Raw genomic sequence first — 9,239 nt, forward strand, 5'->3', positions numbered from 1 at the left:
AGTCTTTACGAATGTGAAAACCATTCTTAGTTCAAGGTTCTTATTAAAAACTGCTCGCTGGCCAGATGTGGCCTGAGGGCTCTGGTGTTGAGCACCCACTCTAAAGAAGACCGTTTGGATTCTATCTCTAGTGAGCATGACGTGTGTTCACTGTGCTCATGAGACTAACACAATCTCCAGGTGAAGAAAGCCTTTGAGAATCACCTAAAGCAGATGCCTTACATTGTAGGTAAGTTGTAAGGCTCAGTAAAGTAGAGTCAACTAAATAAATCAGGTTTATCTTTTTGCAAAGATAAAAGTTAGCACTATAAGCTGATGATTTGGATGAAGAGTTTATTCAAAGGGAAACTTTACAGGCAAACAAAAGAGGGTAATTTGCTGTATTCACTGGTAGAATTATTATTAGTATTATAACCATGCATGTTATGTCAGCCTCCTTAAGTAGTGAATAATTGAAAGTTGACTATAAAATTTGTTAATCATCTGAAGGGAATAACACCACAAAAGAAAAACATCAGTTGAAACAAAAGTTACAGGGTGAAAAAGGAAAACTTTTGAAATATTGGGTATTGTGAACAGCAACATAGATTTTCTAAGTTTAGTAGATATGAAAAAATATATAAAGAGAGGAATCAGTAGATTTGGATACATACAAATAAAAACTTATAGACATTGAAAAAACAAACAGAATAAAATGAAGGAAATTATTTGCAGCACATACACTAAAGGACTGTTATCATAAATACATAAATGATCGAAGACATTAAAGAAGAAAGTAACAGGCGTTTGGAGCAAACGTGGAGCACTCCGCGATGGCTGCTGCCAATACAGCTTTGGGCTCGTTGGAAACGGAACTGTATGACCTGCAAGGCTTTCAAGTTTGGGAACTTCGTGCTGAAGAGCAGGCTCTCTTCCCCAGTCTCCGTCAATCTGCAGGGCATTGTGTCTTGACCACATCTTCTGAGTCAGGTTGCAAAAATTTTATTCCAAACTGCCCAAAAATACTGGGATCAATTTTGACAGTGTTTATGGAGTACCTTATAGAGCTTTACCATTGGCTACCATTATCTGTTCAACCAACTAAATTCTAATGCTTATTAGAAGAAAAGAAACAAAGGATTGTGGTACTAAGCCTCTTGTAGAACAGGCTGCTAATCCAGGAGAAACCTATTTGATCGTTGAACATGTCATTACTAGTGGATCGAGTGCTTTGCAAACTGTTGAGTTTCTTCAGAAGGAGGGCTTGATGGTCACTGAGGCCATAGCGCTGTGGACAGAGAGCAAAGAGGCACATGGGATTCGTCTTCACTCAGTGCGTACATTGTCCAAATTCTCGAGCAACAGAAAAAAAATTGATGCTGAGATGGTTGAGAAAATGAAGAGATTTATTCAGGAGAATGTGTTTGTGGCAACTGCTCATAATGGTTCTCTCCCTCTGTAAAGAAAGCACCCAAATAACTCAGCTTTGGTGAACGTGCAGAGCTGCCCAGGATCCATCCAGTGGCATCGAATCTTCGCAGGTTTATGCAAAAGAAGGAGACCGCTCTGTATGTTTCTGCTGATATTTCAGAATCCAGAGAGCTGTTGCAGCTAGCAGACACTTTAGGGAGCACCATCTGCATGCTCAAGACTCATGTCGCTATTTTGAATGATTTTACTCTGGATGTGATGGAGGAGTTAACAATTCTGGCAAAACACCATGAGTTCTTAATATTTGAAGACCAGAAATTTGTGGATATAGGAAACATAGTAACGAAGCAGTGTGAAGGTGGTGTCTTTTAAAATAGCTTCTTGGGCAGATATAGTCAGTGCTCGTGTGCTGCCTGCCTCAGGAGCAGTGAAAGGGCTGCAAGCAGTAGGCCTGCCTCTGCACTGGGGCTGCCTGCTTATTGCAGAAATGAGCTCTGCAGGCTCCTTGGCCACGGGAAACTGAAGCAGTGATTAGAATGGCTGAGGAGCATTCTGAATTTGTGATTGGCTTTTTTCTGTCTCCCGAGTAAGCATGAAACAAGAATTTCTTCACTTGACTCTAGGAGTTCAGTTAGAAGCAGGAACTGATAATCTTGGCCAACAGTACAATAGCCCACAAGAAGTTATTGGCAAACAAGGTTCTGATATCATCATTGTAAGCCAGGGCATAATAACATCTGCTAATCATCTGCAAGAAGCTGAGATATACAGAAAAGCTGCCTGGGAAGCTTATTTGAGTTGACTTGGTGTTTGAGTGTCTCAGATACATTTTGTGAAGGCCTTGAAGATCCATGGCATCTGGAAAAGCACTGACTGCAGGTAATAAGCAGCTTTTAATACTGCTTGGATTCTACCATGGGTCCTGTGTTAGAATGACTTCTAGAATTATCACAGTGTTTTGGAAATATTGGACAGCCTGTAATTACTGCATTATTGCTATAAGTTCATTTTGAAGCATTCTTTTAATGAGACTGATGTTGGTTAGGCAATAACAGTCCTGCCTGCGTTAAGGTCTTCCACATTTAAGGATCACCCCATCTCTAGACTAGACTTTTTGATTCTTTTAATTGCCATGACACAAAAATTTTAGGACATCAAGAGGCTAAAACCAGCACATTTCTTGTGTCCTTTATTCTGTGTCTAATGTGATGACCAAATAATATTAAATTATTAGCTGTGTTCTTCCTCCTCTTAAAAGGGATGCTGCAGGTATGCAAATGGTTGCTGGTTCTCAGAATGGGGCAGGGGGAAGATGACTAGCTGAGCCCCTGAAGCCAATACCTGGTTTTCATTTCAACAGTAACAACCAAAAGAATAAAGTAAGAAACTATATGAACAAAGTATATAAACAGGCAATTTACCATGGATAAAACATAACCAGTAAAGAAATGAAAGTATATACAGTCTTCCTGGTTTTCAAAGAATTAAATATTGCTATGAAAAATGAAGCTTATTAGCAATATTAAAATTCCAGAGGCTTTCACCCCACTCGGGACTCAAGCAACTCACCACACTTTCCCCTTGATTTGCTTAGATTTCACATTCATTCTCTTTAATAATTATGCCAAACCTTCATAATTGTCTTCAGTTCTTCTCAACTCCTCTCCTTACTCCCAACATATTTTTCTGCCTCCTGCTTCATCAAGGAAACAGTCAATTAGAAAGGCTGTCATGTCTTCTTTCCTCAGTTTTCCCTCCCCTCCAAACCACAGGGGCCGGAGAGAGGACCAAGCCTCTGTGTCTGCTTTTCTACTTCCCTCTGGCAGGAAGAAGACTGCAGCTTTAAGAATCATCTCTTTTCAATGGCTGGGGATGTGGAAGATGAGCTTTGGGATTTCATCACATTAATAGCTTGCCCTACCAGTGGGGTCTTTGAATGTATACTTGGGTGAAGGGACCTCTAGCAGCTTCCATCTAGATGTAGACAGTGACCTCATCGAAGGAGGCTTTTGCCTTCTATGTCTCTTGAGACAAGACATATTGGCAGTTACAAAAATAGTCATGGGGATATAAAATACAGCATAGGGAATATAGTCAATAATATTGTAATAACAATGTGTAGTGCCACGTGGGTACTAAACTTACCAGGGTGATCACTTCATATGTTATATAAATATATATGTATATTACCACTATGTTGTACAACTGAAATGAATATAATATTGTATTTCAATTGCAATTGGAAAATTAAAAAAAAAGATTATTTAAAAAATGTTTTTAAAGAAAAAAAGACATAGATATAATTTCATATATAGATATGGTTAAGGGACCCAGCCTTCATGGTGGGTGTGCCTGACTAACCTATGGATTTCTCAAGCCTTAAGTCTAGAAGAAATTTCAGAGTTCCTCAACTGCAGTGGTTCTCAAATTCAGTGTGCAAGAAAATCTTTTGGGAAACTTGTTACAACTGCAGATTCTTGGAAGCTATCCTGGATGTAATAAGTCAGCATCCCTGGGGAGGAATCCCTAGAAGCACCTTTTAGAATAGCTCCATGTATGTTTCTGGGAGAGATGGTTCTCAGACTTCTCTTCAAGAAACTCTGATCTAGAACAATTATAGATGAGGATATGGCTGTCCACACACATGCTGTGGTTTGCATCAGATAACTCAAGTTTGTAAGGTCTGTGACAAGACTAAGTTTAAGGGTACTAGCTCGTGACGTTCGCACAACACAACCATACTTTCGGAATTATTACCATCTGTCAGTTTTTAAACTCTCAACCTCTGTTTTCCCTCTCCTGTGTGCAATGCTGCCTCTCTCCCAACATTAGCCTTTTTAACTTGTGGAGGGAGCGGTAACCTTTTAGGGTTCGAAGGGCCTCCAGTTTCTGAACGCAGCTAGGATGCATTCAGAATGGGCTTACCTACCCATGAAGGAGGACCCTATGAGTGGACTTGAATGTCCAAAGACTTCTTTGCCCAGAGAATCATTGTGCCTGGAGAATCAGGCTTTTCCAAGCTGGCATATTTCTATCAGGCAGCCATAAGAAGCTGGTAATTTTTATTTATTGTCTGCAGTTCGTGGCAGCCAGTATTTTACCACCTGCACATCTAAAAAAGAAGGGGAAGAAAAGCACACCGATATTCTCAAAATGTTTATATTCAAGGAGTGTGTATTTCAGAGAGGGAGGTCGTGATGTGTGTATTTTTATTGTATGTGAAAGAATCCTTAGTGGCAGTGCAGCTGGAAAAATAATGGAAGCACAGGGTACTGTCTTTTGTGACAAAGTTTCCTGTGGTAAGTTACAATTATAACGTAGAAAATGATACCTTAGATGCCAACTAATTTGTGAATCCTGGGAAAGGCGTTCAATGATTCCTCATCAGGACAGAAGAACCTGATCTGTAAAAATTTGGGCCTCAGCAGGAGGCTGTTTGCAAAGAGTGATTTGCATTTCAATTGTAAGTCCAGCACAACCTTTAAATCTTGTCTGCTGCACTATCACAATGGAATTTTTTTTTTCCTTTATGGAGGACTTAAAAAAGAAAAAGGAATATTACCATACATCAATTCCACAACCACGTACAATAAAATATAGGTGGCTATAAGGAAAAGAAAAAAAAAAATATATATATATATATATAGCACTGATGGTTAGATTTTCTCCCAATGAGAAATTAGATCAAATTTTTACAATTGCAGGGGAAATATTATTCCCTTTGTAGGAGCTCTCCCACACCATTGGTCAGTCCACAAGCAGCGCGTCCCTTTCCTCTTTATTCCTATAAAATTCTAAACAGTGAGAAAATGTAGCTTCTCTGTTATTTGATTTCACTTCATGAAGAAAAAAAGTAAAACACACAAACTGAAAACAACAAAAACCACAGCAAAACACTCATTTATTAGAATTGGTTTTCACTAAGGCAGGTCCTTGCTCAACTGCTGAGGGCCCCTAAGCTGCCCCTTTTCACTCGATTGAGTCTGTTGCCCCCTGTGAGGTTCTTAATTTTTCCCTTTTAAAAAATTGTTTGGATTAGCCCTCCTGTACATCACGAGCTGATTTCTGTCCTGGGTGTGACTTACTTTAACAAAAAGGAATGATTCCACCCTGGGTTCTGTGCCTCACTGCCTTCAAGCACGTGACACACTCCTATCAGAAACGGGTCATCAGGCAGCGGGCCAGTGGGAGGGGCATGGTGGAAGTGATCCCTCTGGAGCATATTTATGATATTTGAAGTTTGCTTTAACTTTAAACTTTGTACAACGTTTATTTCTCATTGTCAAGAATGTCAATTATCTGCAAATCTATAAATTCCCCTTTCAGTACTCACCTCTAGGTAGCCAACGACCAAAAGATTCCCATATTTGCTGGTGGGTTCTCAGTGCTCATCTGATTTACCTAACCTCTCAGGCAACTACTCAGCTCATCACTCACCCTTTGTGGATCTATTTGTTTGTTTGTTTGTTTGTTTGTTTGTTTATTTATTTTTAAATGTTCACTTTCGGAACTCTACTCTGTGTGGCTTCTCTTGGCCTGTTGAACTTCTTACTCCTTGGTGTACTCCCCCTTCCTTGCCTATTTGTAAGTCATAGCGTGTGTCAAAGCCAGTTTTGGACCGATTGTCCCCTGTAGACCCATTGCCTCGGCTCTCTTAGCCAGTCCCATAGCTTTATGTACCCTCTATACTCTGATGAAACCCAGGTACTGATCTTTTGTCCAGTCTCTCTAGATCACTAATAGAATCTCCCCAACTCCTTCACACTTTTGCTTCTTTTCCAGTTTTCCCCGTCAGAGTAATTGGTTCTACCATTTACCTAGAAAACCAGGGTCAGGGTGATGAGGAATGCGGGGTTCCTAAAATCTCTCCTTGATGTCCTCTCTCCATCATATACCACAACCAATTCAATAATAGGTGCTCTTCCTCTAGAATGCAACCGTCTTTGCCTGTCTTGTTTTGCTTCAATCTGTTCCTCAAACACACCAAACTGAACGCTGCCTCAGGGCCTTTGTACTTTCCTGGAATGCTTTTCCCTCTGGCCTTATTGCTTTTAGAAGCTCTGTCTAAAGGATAATACATAATGTGTAGCAGCTCAAAGAAGCACAAGCTGAACTCTGGGTTCCAAACCTGTACAAATGTTGATGTCCTCAGGGACCATTGAGTAGATTTGTAACCTAGTCTCCTCATTCTACCCAGGCCTGGTTACAGTTTTCAGCTTTTTTATCTCCTCCCTGTTGTCCAGCTTTGCCTTCCCATGTACTTCTCATGTGCTGCTGCAAAATTACTGGAGCTGGAAAACTATAAAACCAGGTGTATTAGACTTCTGTCCAGAGTAAATCTGTGATTAGTAATCTGTGATTGAGGGCCTGTGCTCAGATACATATGAAGGAACTTTGTTTTGCTTAATTGCTATCTCTTGGTTGTCTCCTGGATTTCTGAGCGACAATGCATAACAGGACATTTTTGTGCCTATATTTACTAGTACAGACGGATACTCTGTAACTAATACACTTAATTGTATTAAGGAGCATTAATTGTTAGGAGCCTAAACTTGTCTTCCTGGGGCCCTGGGATACCCATCAGCTCTTGCTCCCAGACTGTGGGTTTCACTGGATCAAGATAGAACCTTGCCCACAACTGAAAAGAAAGCAGTTTTCTTGAAGAAAAATTGCCTCTTTTTTTTGTTTTTGTTTTTTGTGTTTGTTTGTTTTTTTTCTAATGTAGGTAGAAATCGGGGGCACATAATATTAGGAAAAGACTCCAATTAACATTTTTCTAAAAGATGAATGTTAAAATTCCCTTCCATATCCTCCCACAAAAGAAAAATGCCACCCATAATAGGACCCACATCTTCAACTGCAGCCTGAGAGAAAAGATGATTCCACATCCATCGTGATTGCAGTGCCCTGATCTCAGATGTCACACAGTTTCCACTTGAGCTTCTACTCAGCAAAGCCCTTGGGGCACCAATCTTGACCCTCCTCTGATAAATTCTACTTATTATACTGTGCTGTGTACACTCTCAGAGCTAGATAAATGAAGAGTAATAATAACTGTTATTTTTACACCAAGTGTTATCAAATCAGAAATCTGACACCTAGTAATTTAATATATATGTTTTTTCCACATACCTTTATTGCTGTTTGGCTAGATAGAAAATATGAAGAGATTGGAAACCAACTGTAAATATTTCCACAGCCTTAATGACAAATGCTTTTTCTTTTCTTTATTACCTAGCTCCTCCACTTACTCGGCCCTGTATATTTTGGAGCTTGTATTTCCTTTCTTTTTCTCCTTTCAATGTTCCCTCATTCTGCAAGCTTTTCCTGATTCATGATCCATTTCTGTGTTTTCACCACTTCACAATCTCTGAATGGTTGTCCTGCTTTTTAGACTATTAATGCAGACTCCTTAATGTCATTTGTTGTTGAACTGGCCCAGAGGCTAGAACCCAACTGACCTGAGTTAGAATCAGCCTTACCAGTTAAAATCAGTTTGACTTTGGGCAGATTGCTTAACCTCTCTCAGCCTGGTTTCTTCATCTGCAAAGTAGAAATGATAATACCCACCTTGTAAACACACTGGGAAATTTAAATTGTACCGTGAAACTATTATTGTTCTTAATTAACCATATTTCCTTTTCCTTTCCTTTTATCTTTGTAATGGTAGTAAAAGCTTTTTTGGGGGTGTGAATATTGTCCTGTGCCAATTAAATTGTGAAGTTCCTGAGGGCCCAGAGTGTCATGATTTTCAAAATGTAAAACAACAAATGTGTAACGAGGATTTCCTAGTATAAGGCCCGGAGTGGCGAGGAAGTGGGGATGGAGGAAAAAGCAAGAAAACAAGATAAAGCACAATCTTGCACTCCAAAAACTTGCCATGTACTTGGGGGTAATGAATGTTGTAAAAAGTCAAATAATAGCACAAAAAAAAAATGTAAATGCTAATCCAAAATCACAAGAAATGCAATGGCTAAATAAATAAACAGTTGCTACCTACTAAATAGCTGAAAAAAAAGTACTTTTAATCAGAGGGCAGAAGACAACCAGGACCCATCATAAAATAGGTCAGGGCAGGTTTTAGCATGTGGCAAGGTCACTGGTGTGTCTGAGTCGATGAGCAGATTTGATAGATGATGGGAAGAGGAGGTGGCCATTCATGATTAGATGATTTATGAGTGACACAGCACAGAATTTGGATGTATTTCAAGATAAATATAAGTAAATGTAAATTGAGGCAAGAATCCACTGTGATTTTAGGAACCAGTTCTGTCATTTTGGATTATGCCATACAGTCACTTTATTCCTTTTAAAATTCTCGGCTCATGCACTCTAGCATTTCTTTCCTTCACCTGTCACCAGGCCCAAAGTTGTGGCCTCATACAGAGGACTTTCAATCAACAGTACCCAGAAAGTACTGATACTTCATTTGTCTGAATAACCAAATTAGGTCTATTGTGCATCAATCCAAGGTAGTTGATTTGAGTAAATTAAAAAATGTCAATTATTTCTTACGTATGACTAGTCTTACAAAAACACATGCAGTACCCCTCAAATATGTAGTTCTAGGCCTAACATTTGGGAGTTATAAACAAAGGAATACTTCAAATTTGGGGCTATTCTTGCTAGTTCTTTCATCAGGAGTGAGTTTTTTATTTTATTTTATTAGTATTATTTTTTTTTTTATTTCAGCAGCCAGCCATACTGCTTTGTAGTTTCTTTACTTTTGAAAACATGCACTCACAGCCTTGTGCTTTGACTAGCTGGGATAATAAATAAAGTACATGGATAAATGTGTTTATTTGGACATGTAATTTAGTTTCTATATC

General features: G+C 39.2%; 1 pseudogene across 1 annotated transcript; it reads left to right on the forward strand.

Moving 5' to 3' along the window:
* Positions 1-812: 812 nt before the first annotated feature.
* LOC308506190 (uridine 5'-monophosphate synthase-like) lies at positions 813-2,212 on the forward strand (annotated as a pseudogene). The gene has a single exon. The product of its transcript is annotated as a uridine 5'-monophosphate synthase-like (transcript).
* Positions 2,213-9,239: the final 7,027 nt, after the last annotated feature.

The sequence above is a fragment of the Rhinolophus hipposideros genome (genome assembly GCF_964194185.1).
Source record: "Rhinolophus hipposideros genome assembly, chromosome: 12".
NCBI lineage: Eukaryota > Metazoa > Chordata > Mammalia > Chiroptera > Rhinolophidae > Rhinolophus > Rhinolophus hipposideros.